The sequence below is a fragment of the Amblyomma mixtum genome, chromosome 10 (assembly GCF_055824585.1).
Source record: "Amblyomma mixtum isolate Tamu chromosome 10, ASM5582458v1, whole genome shotgun sequence".
NCBI classification, from domain to species: domain Eukaryota; kingdom Metazoa; phylum Arthropoda; class Arachnida; order Ixodida; family Ixodidae; genus Amblyomma; species Amblyomma mixtum.
The window spans coordinates 186,891,979-186,909,714 of NC_143021.1; the positions used below are offsets into that span (position 1 = coordinate 186,891,979).

A 17,736-nucleotide genomic window follows, 5' to 3' on the forward strand; every position below is an offset into this window, starting at 1 on the left:
CGAAACACAAACCTAAATGAGATAACAAGGAGACAGATCATTTTTTTTCTACCAGGAGTACTTTTTTTATCCGTGCTTTATAAGTATACGGTGACTGTACATTCACTGCACTGTCAATAAGCTCTGGAAACAAATTTAAAAGGACAGGAATCTGGTAGTCTAACGGTTGTGTACCATAGGAAGTTCTGACTTTTTTCTTAGCAAATGAATCTGCCCTAAAGTTATAGCCGCATTCTTGACGTCGGTACTTCCCAAGAAATGAATTTAGGTTACTTTTTATTTGAGTGAATATGTTGAGTGCCAAGCGCTGTCGAAATATACTTGTAATTGCAAGTATTTCATTTTTTCGAACAGTGGAGCTGTGTGTTCTCGCAACGCTGCATTTTGTATGAATCGGATGCATTTCTTTTGAAGAATATGAAGACGTTCCAAATTACCAGTGGTAGTGGTGCCCCAAACTAGTATGCAGTATTGCAATCTTGAATTAATCATGGTGTAATAAAGCTGGTGTTTGAACCACGCTGGGAGCATAAACTTAAATCTATTTAGCATTCCAATAGTTTTCGCGAGGTCCATAGTCAAATAGTTTATGTGGTGTGTCCAGTTCAAGTTTTCATGGAAATGTACACCCAGAAATTTCTGAGCGCTCACACGGTTTAATGTTTGCCCCTCGAAGACTAGTTTAAGTTTAGTGTCAATCGCCTTATTTTTAGCCCGAAAGATAATGTAGTTCGTTTTGTCTGTATTGAGTCTTAACTGGCTATGCTGCAACCACGTCGTTAATTCTTCGAGCCATGTATTGGCATTCTTCATTAGGGTGATTAGACAATTGCCATGGAAAAACACATTAGTATCATCAGCATACAACACTATTTCGGTGGTTTGGGGTATTGATACAATGTCATTAATATATAAGAGAAATAGGAGAGGACCTAAGATGGAGCCTTGGGGTACGCCATATTTAATTACCTGTGCTGTTGATCTGCTGTTATGAATACTGACGAACTGGAGGCGGTTGTATAAATAACTTTTTATCAAATCAAGAGCTTTGCCGCGGATTCCATAGTCGTAAAGATTACTAAACAATATATCGTGTTTAATGGAGTCAAATGCCTTCCTGAAATCTAGGAATATACCAAGAGTATATAGCTGTCTCTCTATGTTTGTTATTATTTTTTCCTTAATACTCAGTAGTGCTGATTCAACGGATTTCCCTTTTTGGAAACCATACTGTTGTTTTGAAATTATACCCTTAGAGGACAAAAAACTGCCGATTCTAGTGTTGATTATTTTTTCCGCCACCTTCGCGAAAACTGGAAGCACGGATATCGGGCGATAGTTACCAAGATTGTTCTTTGCCCCGCTCTTATGTATTGCGCACACTCGGGCGATCTTCATTTCATCAGGGAATGACGCATGACGCATTATGCAGTTGCAGATATGACAAAGTGGTACGCTCAAAATGTCGCATGATCCTTTCACCGGACGGACTGCAATATCGTCATGACCACATGCGCAAGTATCTTTGAGGCTTTTGATGACTGTTTCGATTTCACTTGGCGTGGTTGGAGACAAGAATATGGAACTAGTTTCTATCTTAGTTATGTAACTCCTAGATGAACAGCTCTGCGTGCTCTGTGACGCACCAGATGCTAGAAAATGATCATTAAATTTATCTGCCAGTATTGGCTGCCTCTTCCAGTCGTTGCGCTTGCCGCGAGCGGACCGTCATTACAGAGTTTAAGCTGAGTGGGTTTGTGCGTCCGCTCCGCTCAGCCAGCTAGCGGGAGCGCTACTGCTCATGCGCAAAACGCTCAGGCGGGAGCGCGTACGCGGAACGGCTCCTCGGCACCGCTCCCGCGCGAGCCAAGCGGAGCTCGGAGCGGGGCAGCGAGCGGGCCTCGCGCAAAGCCTTCTGGACTGGCGCTAGCCGAACCGAACGTTCACATTCAACATGGCTGCCGCCAGCGCGAGTGCTGCAGACTCATGTATAGCAGAAGAACTTGCTTTGGGGCTAGTTGGTTCATGATTGAATTTCAGAATGACGCAAAAGACACACACACACAGGAAAAAAAGGGGATGACATAAAGAGCGCCTACTACCTACTGGGTTTATTGCGGAAACACCCTCTTTTATAAGGCAAGACATATCAATCACAAACCGGAAGCAGAAAAAACACATATTCATGGTTTGAATTCACATTTCGAAACACCATCGGCAGAAAAGAAAAAGCCACAAGAACAAAAAACAGAATCTAGAACTACACGTGCCCGTCTAAGAAACCCAGCTCCTGGCGGCATAGTTTAATAGATGAAGTGCTAACGCACGTGGACCCAGCTTTCTGTATATGATATGCTTCTATAATCTCTCTTTCAAATCGCTCCTTGCCTCTGCCGATAAACGTTGCCTGTTCCAGCATCGGTCCGCAATCTCTGCATTCCCTACAGTGATCCGGCAGGTTGCCCCTGTCATTGTTTTTAATTGTTCTTCTGTGCTTGCTAGCTCTCTCGTTGAAACACCGGCCAGTCTGGCCAATGTAGGCGGATCCACAGCTGAGCGGTATGCGATACACGACTTCGGACTTGCATTCAGTGAACCGTATCTGATGTTTGATAGCGAATCTTCGGGGTCGTCTGTTCATCATGGAGCAAATTTTTGCAAGCTTGCATGGTGCTGAAAACAACACATTTACACCATATCGACCCCCTACCTTCTTGATATTGTGCGCTATCTTATGCATGTACGGTATTACCACCATAGGCCTCTTGTCTTCCTGCTTGCTTTGCGTATCACCGCTAGAAGTGACCTTGATTCTTTGTAGCAGAGATTCACATATCGCTGTTATCATCATATACGGGTAGCCAGCGCTACCCAGTCTCACTAGCTGCTTGTCAAAGCCAGCCTGCACACAATGATCGCAGGATTTCGAGAGAGCTGCGTGTAGGCACGTGATGGCAATGCTGCGTTTGACCAGTTTGGAGTGGGCACTGCTGAACGGCATGAGGCTTTTCTTAGAACGGGAGCAAAAGTCACTCTATATAATGCGTAAAACCGGGTAACTAAACATCTTCTGGAATCACAGATAGTAAACTTTACACACGGAAGGACAGACGATCCAGGAAAGAACAAAACTATGATAGCAGAAGTCGCGATATGTACGTGGGTCATGCTGCGGTCGGTGACAGTTTGAAAAAATTTCGGTGGGGGGGGGGGGGGGCTGAAGCCCCATAAGCACCCCCCCTGGCTACGCCCCTGCGAGAAAGGATTTGACTAATGGACACCTCAGCTCTCATGCAGGCATTGCGGAATCAGGGCATGAAAGAGTTTTATGTGAAAATATTGGAAGATATTTGTAACGATTGCACAGGTACTATAGTCCTCCATAAAGTCAGCAATAAAATTCCAATAAGGAAAGCTGTCAGGCAGGAAGAGACGATCCCGCCAATGCTATTCACCGCCTGCTTATAGGAGGTATTCCGGGGCCTGAAATGGGAAGAGTTGGGGATAAGAGTCAATGGAGAATACCTGAGTAATTTGCGATTCGCTGATGACATTGCCTTTCTAAGCCACTGAGGACATGAACTGCAAAGTATGATCAAAGAGTTAGACAGGCAGAGCAGAACGGTGGGGCTAAAATTAACATGCTGAAAAACCAAAGTAATGTTCAACAAGCTAGCAAGGGAACAGCAGTTCGCAGTTGGTAGCGTGGTGCTGGAAGTAGTAAGAAAATATGTCTACTTAGGGCAGGTAGTGAGCGCAGATCCGGATCATGAGACGGAAATTACTAGAAGGATAAGATAAGGACAGGATAAGAGGTTTTCTCAGATCATGAATGACAGTTTACCAATATCCCTCAAGAGAATAGTATTCAACAGCTGTATCTTAACGACACTCACCTATGGGGCAGAAACGTGGAGGCTAACAAAGAGGGTTTCGATTAAGTTAAGGACAACGCATGATAGCTGTAACGTTAAGCGATCGGAAGCGGGCGCAGTGGGTGAGAACAAACGCTGGTTAATGATATCCTAGTATAAATCAAGAGGAAGAAGTGGGCTTGGGCAGGGCATGTAATGCGAAGGCAGATAACCACTGGTCCTTAAGTGTAACGGGGTGGATTCCAAGAGAAGGAAAACGTAGCAGGGTGCGGCAGAAAGTTAGGTGGGCGGATGAGATTAAGAAGTTTGCGGGGATACGGTGGCTGCAACTGGCGAAGGACAGGGCTAATTGTGGGGACACGGGAGAGTACTTTGTCCTGCAGTGGGCGTAGTCAGACTGATGATGATGAACGCCGAGATAGACTACAAGTGAGTTTTGAGCGGACAAGGTTGCACATTAAATCAACGAAAAAAGTCAGTAATTCACTAGTAGGGTATATAATATCCGCTGAAAAAAAAAGTTGTCTTCTGAAATATAAGCTAAAAAAGTAAGAATTTTTGTAACTTAAAGTTGATGTCCAAACCCTATGCATAAACATCCACACTGCACTTTGAAAAAGGATGTACACCCCCCGTCAAAAGTATACAGCCCAAGGGGTGGTGTACACAGGCATGTATGCAATTTTTTGTTTTTGGCGTGTTTACAGTTCCCTGTTGTACATGCATCCTTTAGTTGGAGAAGGCGAGTAGATTACAAGTCACACAGGACTTTTGAGAACTAAATTATGTTGTGTGACGTCATCCTGATGTGTTTTTAAACATTACTAAGATTTTTTCTTTTGTTATCCCAGCAGGTGTCCGAGGGCTACAAGAAATGGGTTTGGAGCTCCTGGTCCGCCGTGGGAACTACGAATATCAGCTGAGGAGTGCAGAACTTGCGCTAGCAAGACAGCGGCTAGGCCTCGACGTGAGGAAATTGGCTCTTGAAGAAGAGAGGCACCGCCTTGATATGCAACGCCGGAAAGAGGAGCATAGTTGTCTGCTTGCCCGCCTGGACCGGCTTGAGCAACTTTTGCAAGAAAAGAGCACCTCAGGGGCTTGAATAATAAATAGCAAAAATGAGTGGATGGTCATACCCATGTTTTGTGTAGGTATCAAGAGCACCTGTAATATATGCAGGCCATCAATCACAGTAAATCTTGACGGAATGTTCATTTACTGCTTGCAAGTAGCAATGATGTGGTTGTGGTTTGTAGGGTTTAACGTCGCAAAGCAACTCAAGCTACGATGTATGCAATGTTAGAGAGCGGCGGAAAATTTCGACCACGTGGGGTTCTTGAATGTGCACTGACACCGCACAGTACACGGGCCTCTAGCTTGCAGACACGTATAAGTACACTGGTTAAAACAATGTGATCTCTTCCGTGCTGTTTTTACGACTATAGTTCGAGACGACTCAAGAACGAAGCAGCTTTTCCCCTTAAACGACCCCCTTCGGCCGATTCTCACGGCAATGCGCGGAGTGGGAGATGAAACGGCATAGTCCCCTCCTTGCATTGTGAGGCTAGCGGATTCACGAGAATCGGTCGACACCATTCGGTCGAAAGCCACTTCGTACTTGAGTTGTATCCGACTATAGCTCAAGGGGCCCGGCGCAGCGGGAACCTTGTAAACAGAAGTATAACAGACAAATGGCACCCAATTTATATGCTGAAGTGTGGCATTAGCGAGGGGCTAGGTACACTTCAAGTGATGGGGGTCGACGCCGAAGTACTGTGAAACATGGGCAGTGTACAAACGTGTGGCAGTTGGCAAGGAGAGAGCACTTCCTTAGAAGAACCTTGACACATTTTGGCGGTGGATCTTTTGGTTATTTTTGAAGTCACAAAAGGGAAACACTCCAACAATCTTCCCGAACCCCCACGCAACTGCCTGTCTCACGGTGCTCATGGCATTGTTGAAAGCTATCTGTTGTGGTGTTATATGGGCACCACCATAAGGCTTCATCAGGAGTGGCCTCAGTGGGTAGGCTGGGGCTCCATATATGCAATAGCTTTGACCTTTGACTAGGCTCTTCAACTTTGTGTACACATCGCTCTTCCCGAATTTACCTGGAACGGTATAAAAAGAAATTAAGCCTTACAATTAGCACAGAAAAAGCCGGTCTCCAAGCTGCGGGCTTAGGAGCAGCTTGTTACACAGTGTGTGCCCGTTGGGGCTTTTAGCGCGGACGTGTTCACTCACCGGCGTCATGTTTGCTGCCTGGATACAAGTAAATGGCAGGGGATTCCATTCGGGCACATGATTGCCTGGCATTTGAGAGCATGGACGCGGTTGTGCCCACTGAAATAGATCTATTGGTCTTTCGGCCGGCAAATTGGCTGTGCCGTACCGTCGATAAACCCGCAACTATTCTTCAGCGGGACTTTTTTGGCGTGAGTGGCCTGAAAACAGTAGGGCGCTTGCGTAAGCAATTTTCATTTGCGCAATTTAGCTGCATCTCCTTACCTGCGAAAACCTCTCCAATGTGTCAATGTTTGGCCAAGAATGATGGTTGCCATCATCCAGGAGATGGAAGAACTTCTCTTCCAGGTGCTGAAGAACGGTGTGTGTTACAGACGATAGGGTCGAACTGTGCCTCCAGAAAAAGCCTTCGAGGTCGCGGAGGCGGTTGGGATACGCGAGCCGACGTAAGGTGACGCAGAGGGCCTCATCCCCGGGCACTGTCACCCTTTGCGGAGTGGCCAGCGCATCGGGCATTAGCAACGCCCGCTGCAGCCTGTGTATATCGTCTTTCTCGAATCTAAACGCACCCCACTGTCCATCCTATCGATGTTCATGAACCCGTGCACGGAAAGCAGGTCACGGTGATTTTTTCCGAACACTTCTAGAGATAACAAGTCCTCTATTTCGGAACACTTCAACTGTGAGAGTAGGAGCGGGTCTTGTAGAATGCTTTTCGGCATAGCGACCAGGCGGTGTCGGATAACCAGCGACCCAAACTCTAGGAAAACTCAAACACGATGCCCGCAGGCGCACCCAACGATCGCACACGCTCACGACAAGGCGCTCCGAGGAATGGCTTGCGTGGTCTTGACTTGGCTCTCGCAATGGCAAACTTCCCCATTTTTCGTAATACGAAAACAGCGCTGCTAAAACCAAACCATTGCTGTTGCGAAAAATAGACTGTAAACGTAATCAACTATAATTAATTTATTCACTCATAAATTAGACAGTCTTGCTTACAACCATTTTTTGGTAGTTCTAATTACGATCACTAGGGGGTGCAACAGGACTCCTCGCTTACCTTGCTTGAGCGGACGGGGAAGACGCGGCGCTAAAACTCAACTCTTGCGCGACTCTCTGCTGTAGCTCCGCTGGGAACTGCGAGCAGAGCGGATAGTAAACCCGCTCTGCTAAAACTTTCTGTTGACTTCCAGCAGGTTGGACGCAGGCGACGAGCTGCGATCGGACGTCGCGACGTCGATCGTAGCGGCGCGCCTTTACACAGAAAACTGATCGCGTGTCACGGACGCGAGGAGAAAACGAAAACTAACGTGATACTGTCACCGCCATAGACATGGTGCTCGCGTCTCTGAGATTAAAGTGGCGACAAAACAGGGTCGCATTCCTGGAGCAAGATTTCCGACCCTCCTTATCTAGAAACGTTGGGTTTAGCCAATGTTAAATCCCATCGTCGCCACTGCCACACTGCCCCGCGAAGCCGGTGACACATGTGCGAAAAGCGAGTGCGATGCACTGCGGCGCGCCGTTGCGAACGGCGTCGCAACGTCCGATCGCAGCTCGTCGCCTGCATCCCACCAAAGGTAGATATACCATGGTAGCGAAGGCTCCATAGTCGCCCAACTGGTACAAACAAAATTCGCTGTGGCTTAGCTTGGTTAAGCCCGGTAATTGCGAAAGCAATATCCGTACCTACGCCATGGTACAGCTGGTAGTGCAGCTGGTGGTGGTGCTTGTGGTCCAATTCAATTCAATCCAATTCAATCTAATCTAATCTAATCTAATCTAATCCAATCCAACCCAATCCAATCCAGTCCAGTCCAGTCCAGTCCAATCCAATCCAGTCAAATCCAATCCAATCTAATCTAATACAATCTAATGGAATCTAATTCAATCTAATACAATCAAGGTCAAATGAAGGTCAATGGTGGTCACCGCCGCGGCACGGCAAAGGCGTGAAAGTGCAAGTAGTATTGCTTTCGCAAAGGTCAATGGTGGTCAGCGCCGCGGCACGATGGTGGCCACCGCCGCGGCACGGCAAAGGCGTGAAAGTGCAAGTAGTATTGCTTTCGCAATAAAATGGCGGCTCATGGGGCACCCCAGCGCCCCTATTCTGGGGGGCAGCCTACGTATGAGTGACGTTGAATGACGTCACGCATACGTATGCTTATGACGCGAATTGTAAAGTGGTCTGTTTTATAGAGCGCAGGTTTATTTCAATATGGTAAACCAACTCGCCCAACAAACCACTCTACTCAACCACTCTGTTTTTTAGAACCCGCATTTTCGAGCCGGTACCTCTTGAAGGTTGCCTTTCAGCGCGCACTAGCCTTTGCCAGTCAAATGTGCTCGAGTTCCTGCTAGTTGTGGCCTTGTTAATGTGCAATTGGGAACCCAATGAAAATGACTGGCAAAGGAGGCAGCATACATAGGCAGCAACACTTTCATACGCTGGCTAAGCATGCATGATTCGTAGTGGAAACCTTGGCGGAAATACTGGTGCTAGTACTTTTGACTACATCAAGGTATATTGCACAAAGCACAGGCTCAAGTGCACAGTTTGGAATACAGTGTGCGGCAAGTATAGTTTTCATATTCATGGTTTATTACAGCAACCAAACCAATGCAGTGATAAAGCACAGCAATAAAAAATGCACGTCACAGTCAGCTCAAGTAGTAGTTTTTTTTTAAACTGGCTATTGATCTCAATGGTAATAGTGCGGATAGGAAAAGCCCTGAAGTTCCACAAACGTTGCCAGGTAGGAAATTGAAAAGTATAGAAAACAATGCTACGACAACTTCAATTGAGGCAAACATGACATGACATAAGTAGGCGCATCGACACATAGACCATGCAGAACACTCGGATTACTTTTCACATTTCATTTCTTCAGCTGAAAGATAATAAGAGCTGTGTTTACATCTGCAGGACAATGTTAAAGCTAGCTTTAGCATCAACAAACCTGCTCAACGCAAGAGCATACCATACATTAAGCCTGCGTACAACCTCCTGAGCTACTTGTAGTCGTTAGCGGGATCAGTTTAAAGTAATTCTGCTCCAACAAAAGCACACACGAAGTACAGCTTACAGTGAGGTTCAAGGACATTCACGTGGCAGTACAGCATGTAATCAGTGTACTGTATGCGACAACATAGCCAAATAAAGGTCCAGCGCTGTTCTGCTCTTCGTTGACCCTACTAAAAGCTCCCAAGATGCAACAAGCCTTAAAGGTGGCTTGGTAGCCAGTGGTGCTGAGTAGTAGTTATGATGACAATGGTTCATTTCAATATACCTGCGAGCACGAAACTACAGGGGGCGCGCAGGTGGAAAAATTAACCCCAACGCCATCAAACTAGGTTAATCCATTGCCTAGAAGGTCTCCTTTGGCCGCCATTCGCTTTATCTTTAGGGAGGTTTATCTGACAATATTCCGCAAGCACATAGGGGACACTTGAACAGGCTGCAAATAGCATAAAAGTACCCTAAAAGAGTGACATAGTGGAATGAAGGATGAAAGATGCTACTTTGCACAAGCTGCAAAACAGCCTGCAACTTCACAAAACACTACCACTAACTCCGGAATTGCATAGTTTTCATTTGCTCAACCTCAGTGCCTGCTTCGTAGCTTTCCGTTTAGTAGTTTTACTGTGCAGTTGAAGATTTTTGCTGCGTGCAAGCCAATGCAGCCTCACCGTGATGAACAGGGCAAACAAACTATCATAAACGTCATCCCCACACACAGTCAGCGATTTTTCTACCTTGGCTTGAAGCAACACGCACAGATCATGCCCTACTTGTTCTTTTCCTATAACACTGGAGGTAGATGCAACGAAAAGCTGCTCGCAAGCATTGATGAAAGCTACAAAGGAAGGTGCACGAACCGATAGGCTTCCAAAGTAACCTTCTCCAGGATTTTTAACACTTAGGTACAAGAGAACTTGGCTCTGATCGGCAAACGTGGCGTTTTCTAGCCTCAGTTCACATGTATGCGACCCTATAACACATCTGTGGTCATTCAAAAATTTGTAGGCGAACCACCCAGCAAATTAGACAATGTTGTTCTCTGCCATTGCAGATGGACAAGGCAAAACTTCAACTGCGACTGGCAAAGATGTGGTAGCTGTGCAAAGAGAAGGAACAGATTTAGTAAAACAAACTGGGAGAGTGGCTAGAAGGCTAGACATGTCTTCAGCATAGTTGCTGCTTTCCGACAGTTTGAAGAGGTTGCTGACGAAAAGATGTCTGAATGCTGCTTGAAACTGGCGGCAGGACGAGTTGCTGTTTGATCCTGATTTTGACCTAACAACTGAAAAAGTGTTTTCAAGCACATCCTGGTTCAGGTGTCTGGTAAGGAGGTATGTCAAACCCTAGCGAGAGTCCAGGTGGTTCCATAACAGCAGCACAGCCCTCATAGTTTGGCAGAAGCCACGGATGCAAAGAGGCTGCCGTGCGCAGCCTAGAACTTCTATGTTTTCAAAAACTGCAATAGAGTCTTCCAAAAATTTTTGTGCACAGATCCTGCACACATCGCAGAAGCGTGCGGATACTTTCCCCGCTTTTGCGAAATATTTAAACTATCGAAGAGTCTATCGATTCTCTCAACAAATCTGGCTGTTTGGATAGCCTCTGCTGACAATTGCTGGAACATTACCAATGCGCACATTGCAGCAGCGCAATGATTGCTGAATAACTGAGCTGCGAGTTTAAAGTCATCTTCGAAGCAAAAGTTACAGTGAAGTGCCGGGCACCCAACTTCGTGATGGATCGAATCTGCATTTCTCTATCCCCTCTCATAAGCCTGTCGTATGTAGTACGAGCTCTTAAGAGTGTCACTGTCTACCCTGGTGTTGTACTTGAAGAACATATTGCGCAAGCACTTGAGTAAATGTGGTAGATCAAAAATAAAGAAAAGTGGTTCACCATTCACACTTAAGTAGGTCTTCTCAATGGTCACAAGGTTTGAGAACAAAGAAACATTCTGGTTCCCCTGATCACAAACCACTGCCACAGGCTGCAATCCAGCTCCAACCAACATTTCGTGGCATTTACAGAGGTCATGCGGAACAGCCGCAAGCGCCGCCTTATCTGCAAAGAAATAGCCGAGAGGCTGCTTCCACGGCGTACATACTCCTTTGGCCATGAACACAAGCGCCTTGTTTGCAAGATTTGGACCTTGTTCTGCACTGTACTCTTCAAGTCCTTCAAACCTGTCAGACAGTGGATTGTACGACAGCTCCTTTGAAATATCCATTTCCTCAAATATTATGGCGCAAGTCCTGTCCTGTCGTGGAAAAGACGCTGCGCGTCTCTCGATCAAAGCAAACATTTCAGGATAAAATCCAACCCTCAGTGGTATGCGTGCAAGCCACAGCTGCTGAGACCTAACAGATGGAAGTTTTAGGAGTTTCCTGCAATACATTTCGGGCTGTGGAAGCATAAACCTAAAGCAAAGGCTTTATTTTGGCTGTACCATCGACGGCCAAACCTGCTGACATTGTCTTCAATTGAGCTTCAACAAAAGCAGCAACAGCTGGAGTTAAACGCTCACGCACACTCTCTACCATGTCAGCAGTGGTCTTCATCCGTCTGCGCTGAGGCAGCCGTCCTTCCAGCCTCTTGTTGCGGTTACCGAGCTGCCTGAGCTTAGCTCGAAGTTTCCCAAGTGGCCGCCTGGCATTGATGAGGCCGGTGGAAGATTCTGCAAGGAACGGAACCGACGGAAGAGCAATAAGTTGCTACGTCTGGTTTAGCCATACCTGCATGTAATCTGGCAGCAACAAAGTGTGCGCAGTATTGTGAAAGCGTTGCAAAAGTGCTAACCTTCGTGAGAAAGAGACGAACTGATGAACGAAGCTCCTAGTGACAGGTCAGCAGTCACTGACAGTACTGTGGCCACCCCTGCAGTGTCATGTTCAGCGGCCGTGTCAGTATGACGTAGGCGTGTTCCTCGGGGCCGGGCCGGCCTGCCACCCTTGATGGCCCCCGACGGTGCCTGAAAAACGCGCGAGTATTAAGGCGGAAGCCTATAATGGCTCATTGTCAAGCTCATATGTCCGTTAGCAGAACCTGTCAAGTCTTTCTGGCGTCCTGATTTGTCTCCTCCAAGCCGTGACGTCACTGTCGCTAGACGCATGTGCGCGCCTCCTGATTGGCGCGCGTGTGTGACGTCACCGTCGTCGGGCGCGGGTGTCGGAGCGGCTCGGCGCTGCGCGGGCTGACTCACGGCGTCGGTGCTCGCGGCGGCCTTGTGCTCGGCGGCGCGCCCGCACGTAGCTGTCGCGAGGCGCTTGTGGCGGCCCTCTGCTTCGGCGCGCCGGCGGCACTGTGCTTTGCGGTATCGAGCGGAAAGGATGCCTAGTCCCGCCATACCAGCGTCGCCCAACACGCGGCCAACACCACGTGGAAGGTGAGTACAGAGCGGCCCGCGCCGCTCTCAGGTAAAGTCCCCTAGGTTCGAGAAGTGCCACGAGATGGCTGTTCGCTCGGCGGCCCGAGTCGTAGTGAGAGGCAATACTTTTTTGTGGGGAATTCGCGCTTCGTGAACACCATTTTCCCGAAAACTGTTGCCGGTGAAAAGAGGAAAACACTCTTGCCGGTTCGCTGCCTACTGCAGTTTTGTGAAGCAGCGGCTTCGCGCTGGTTTACTTGAAGGCGATGAGTTCTGGCGGGTTTTTTGAACCTGCTACACGGATAAGTGCCGGCGCTCTGATAACCGAACATTTAACCATCGCTCGTCTTTTTTGTTCTCTTCACCTTTGGCCCGTCGGTTCGTGTGTTAGTTGGCGGTTCATTCGTTCGCCTGCTGCGTGCCCTGCTCGTTCCTTCGCTAGTTAGTTCGTTCCTTAAATAATTGTAGCATTTGCTACAGCTTAGGTGCGCGCCGCTTGTACGTAATTCCATACACTTGCTTATTATACCGTTTGTTTACTCAGTCGTTTGCTTGCTCTTGATTTGTCCGCTCATTTGGATGTGTTTTTTTCGCCTTTCCCCCGATAGCGCACTCAAGCACGCCCATGTTTTACGGGATGTTTTTAGCAGTCCCGTTGCTTTAATTTACGCTAACTAAAAGTGCAACAACTATGTTTCCAGAGCGCCTACTGTAAAAGAACCATGCCTTATTCGTCGGGTGATATGCTCCGCACTCCACCACATTGCAACATCAAGCGCGAAATTGAACTTCTCGTTGCGCTGTCGCTGTTAGGCGCAACGAAGGATTAACCTTAACAATATTAACACGCCAATAACCAATTATTCTGGTCTTCGCTTCTGCCACTGATGCAAGGGTGCTCTCAAACTTTGACTGCGCCACAGTTTGCACTGAAACGAGATGAATGTAATGACTTTTATTTATTTTTTTCTGCACATTTCATTCGTAACACGCTTTACTGCGCGTCACTTTTCCGTCACTGAATTTTGCTGGTCTTGCCTGTTCATCCCATGCCACTAACTCGTCTCACTGCATATAAGTACTTCTAAGGTGGAAGCCTTTAATGCCTCATCGTTGTAAGCAGGAGTTGTCAGAAATGTCACGCTTTTCAATTGCTCGAAATGGTCGTGACGTCACAGTGCACGAATTTCAAACGGGGCCAATTGTACTTTGGCTACTAACCATCAATTAAAGGGATCGTATAGTGATGCTTCAAGTGGGACTGAGTTTAGTTTTTTGCTTAATTAACCAATTAGTCTAATTAACCTTTATAGTCAGACCATATAAATAAATAAAACCGAGGAGGAAATTGGTCGAGATCGGGAATCGAACCCGGGTCTCCGGAGTGCGAGACGAGCACGATAGCCACTCCGCCGTGCCAGCTCGATGGTTTGGAATGAACTTGGGGCGCGTCTAATGAATACCGTGTCTTCGTTGACTCCCTTCTTCCTCCCTTCCCTTTACGGCGAGGTTCAGGTGTCCACCGAGACATGCGAGACAGATACATTTCCTTTCCTCAAAAAGAAATTTACCGACGAGCAAGGCGTACAGCCGAACGGGCGATGGCGTTCTGTGGACTCCCTGGCAGCGTTGCAAGACGCTGTCACGTTCCAGGCAAAGGTCAACATCTTAACCACACATCAGTGACACAAGCAGTAACACCGCGCTTAAGGCTTCCGCCTCACCGCACTTTTGGTCAACAAAGTGCCCCCCCCCCCCTTAAAATTTTTTCTTATACTTACAAAGGCAATAAAATCGCGCACATTTTACTGGCCGATACTTGTGAACGGCAACCCCGAAAGACTTTTTTTCGTAATCAGGCGCTATTGCTAACAATGTATGCGGTCGGAAGAGTTGCATCCTACAGTTTACCAAAACGTTTGCTCATTGTCGCTCGGTAGGTAGCGGTTTCAGTAAGTTTAAGCAAAAGATTGAAAATTAAACAAAGTGATTGCACTGAAAGATGTTGATGCGCCGAAAGCTACTGTTGCAGTTTTCAACAAAGGACTTGCGGCCCATTGCTGCAGTTTACCGACCACCACCGTGCCGCTCGGGAAGCACTGGCATAAAACCGCACCGCCGTGGACCGCAATCAGCTTGCTCCAAGTGCCACGACGATGCTACTGGAGACAGCGCAAGGAACAGTTGATGCCATGCGAACGGCTTTTGTGACGTAAACGAGCCGTGCGATATCTGCATGGTTGCTATCGCAACGAGATAGTTCATTTATGTTTTCTTTCGCCCGGCGAAGTTTCACCGCTTCATCGACACTGACGCTGCTATCAGCGGCCCGGTTCGGATGACGGGGCTGGTACTTTATCTGGTCGCCCGCGCAGTGTCCTCACCTATATAACACCGTGCCCAACACGCAGCGTGCGAGGGCCGTCGAGTGGAAGCGGCGCTCAAGGGAGGCCAAGCCGCATGCATCATGGCGGCGAGGCTCGTCCGGCAGCACAGTGTCTCGGGCCAGGCTTCCACCGTTTCACAGTTTAGTCTTGACAAAGTGTCTTGCGTAATTTTTTCATTGTTCACGTTCATAGCAAGCCCTGGGATAGATGATGTCAAATATGCATCATTTATGACGATAGCTGGCCAATACCGTACTGCTGGTAGAAGCATAAAGTGGAGACTGCGATACAAGGAAATTCATTCCATAGCCGCTTTGGTGCTGCTGCTGCCTGCCGTCTGCTGGCTCCGTTGCCGAAGGCGTCGCGGAAATCGAGCGTATCTTTTATTATGAAGCGAGTTGACAGTAAAGGGGTGCCGAGCGTAGCAGCTTTATTTGAGCGCTGGCCAGTTTCGAAGCGCTCTCATCTGCGGCATCCATGCGTAACCAGCTAGGCTTAGCGACGACCAGAGCAGCCAGGGAGCAGCGAGGAGTTTGTCACCCGGCGTTTCCGCAGGCGGCTTCGTTGCCGAAAGCTCCACTCTTGCACAGGCATGCTGTCGTTGCTCGAATCTAGTAGCTAGACTTTCTAGTAGCATGGCTGTTTTGTATTTCTTTGTGCGAACGTGAAGTACACCGAGCCTGCCGGCCTGTCGGCCAGACTGAATCCCGTCTGCCGGCGTCATAAAAATGAGGTAAAGATTTTTATAAACCATCGTATTATAAACCATCGTATAAGAAATTGGAAAACTATCGTTTTTGAGGATCGCTGACCATTACTGAGTTGCTGGTACAATTAACAACTGTGCTACGAGCGAATTTCTTGCCACAACCGCCTCGCAGCTGCCGCTGGCCCGACGTTGGGGTCTGGCTCGCTTGGCGCCCGCTAGCTCCGCTGCCGAATTTACCATATTGTCACGTTGTAGTGACGGCAGTCCAGCGGTCAGGAAGACACCAACCAGTCTCGGAAACGAAGCTCTTTATTTGGGCTGACTTGCGCCCACAAAAGAACTGAATCACTCGGCGGCGGCGTAGAAAGAGAAGTTTATTTTTTCTGTTTTAACATAGAAAATACAAAACAAAACAGATCAACTTATTGCTCTGATCAGTCAAGCACATGCTCAGTGACGCAGCACTGAGCACGTCAGTAATGCAGTAGAAATGCCGATACTCGACCGCCGCGCAGGACGATAAAGTATGTCGACCATTTGCGCAAGAACTCAGCCTCGCTCATTGACAGAGCGTCCATGCATGCTTGTTCAAAGAGGCGCGTGCGCAGGCGCTGCAACATTGGGAACATTGTTCCTTGCGGACGCCCATTTAAGGATGCCACTCCACGCTGCCGCCACAAAACGAACATGCCGACACACAAGAGCATATTTTGAAACACTTCGGGAGAACTAGTGCGCGCTTCCAGGCGGGTTAAAAACATGCGTGACACTAATGTCCAAAAGGTGCGCGCAACTACACACTCAAACATTGCGTGCTGCAAAGTTTCAAGCAGACCGCACTGCGGGCATCGGGCGGAGGGCGCCACGCCCCACGCCGCAAGGCGGTCTCTTGTGGGCAGGACCCGCCAGCCTCGCAGCCAGCCGAAGTCCCTGACATCTGCAGGAAGCGTAGCTGAGGTCAGTTGGCGCCAGCGTCCCCGTCTCGTTTTCTGGAGTTGTTCGCGGGTCAGCGCAGCGACCGTTAGTGCTTCACACATCCTGGAGGGCGGGGTTTCATCAACATCCAGATCGGGCACGCTGGCAGTCAACGACGTCAGTGTGCGACGCACATTAACGAAAAATGCCGGGGGCTGCTCGGCTGTAGGGCCAACCACGTGTTGTGAAAAAAACTCGTTACGCGCTGTACCCAGAAAGTATGTGAGGAGTGTTCTCCCGGGATAGTCTGGGTTGCGTACAAGATCTCGTACTCCTCGCAAGGCGAGCACATTGCACATGGTGCGGATACAAGGTATACCAAACCCACCCATGTACGATGGAAGGCGCATGAACATTCGTGACACAAGTTCGCTTTTGCCCGCCCAAACGAAAGAGCCACAGGCCGAGGTTAGCCTGCGCGCAAACGTGCGCGGTGGGTTTGCGACGCGGGCGACAAAAAAACATGCGGCTAGGATTGTGGACTTAACTATATAGCAGCGCTCTGCCATTGAAAGGCGGAAAGTTGACGCCACCGAGAGGCGTTTCTCAGCGTTCGTGCGGAGGTTAGTCCAGGTTTCGCGGGCTACTTCTCCGCTGGCGAGGAATACTACTCCCAGGACTTTCACTCCCTGCACCCACTCCACCTCGCCCGCAAAGTTCGGTGTGAAGGTGCCAAACCTTAGTGCCTTGCTTTTTTCCTGTTCAATAGGGCCCCAGATATCTCGCTGTACTCGAGAAACAGCCGCGAAAAAGCGGCGTAGCTATCCTCGTCCTTGAGGAAAAGCGACACGTCATCGGCGTAGGCCGATACCTTGATTTGGCCCTGGCCAGGCAGAGGGAAGCCGCGTATGGATGGGCTGTCGTTAATGCGCCGGATGAGTGGATCCAGGCATAACACGAAGAATGTTGGGGAGAGAGGGCATCCTTGCCTTATGCCCCTGGTGACTGAGAAGGGAGCGCTCTGGTGGCCGTTTACGGAGAGGCGAGCATTCAGGTCTGCGTAAAGTAAGCGCAGCCTGCTGACAATTTGCGGAGGGAATCCAAAGGCTTCGAGGACACCGAACAGATACGAGTGTTCCACCCGATCGAATGCTTTCGCCTGGTCTAGTGAAACAAAGCACCCGCTGAAGCCCGTCCTGCTGGCAAATGTGAACAGG

General features: G+C 48.4%; 1 pseudogene; it reads right to left on the bottom strand.

Moving 5' to 3' along the window:
- Positions 1-9,679: 9,679 nt before the first annotated feature.
- Positions 9,680-10,648, bottom strand: LOC149327971 (uncharacterized; annotated as a pseudogene).
- Between the last annotated feature and the right edge of the window lie 7,088 nt (positions 10,649-17,736).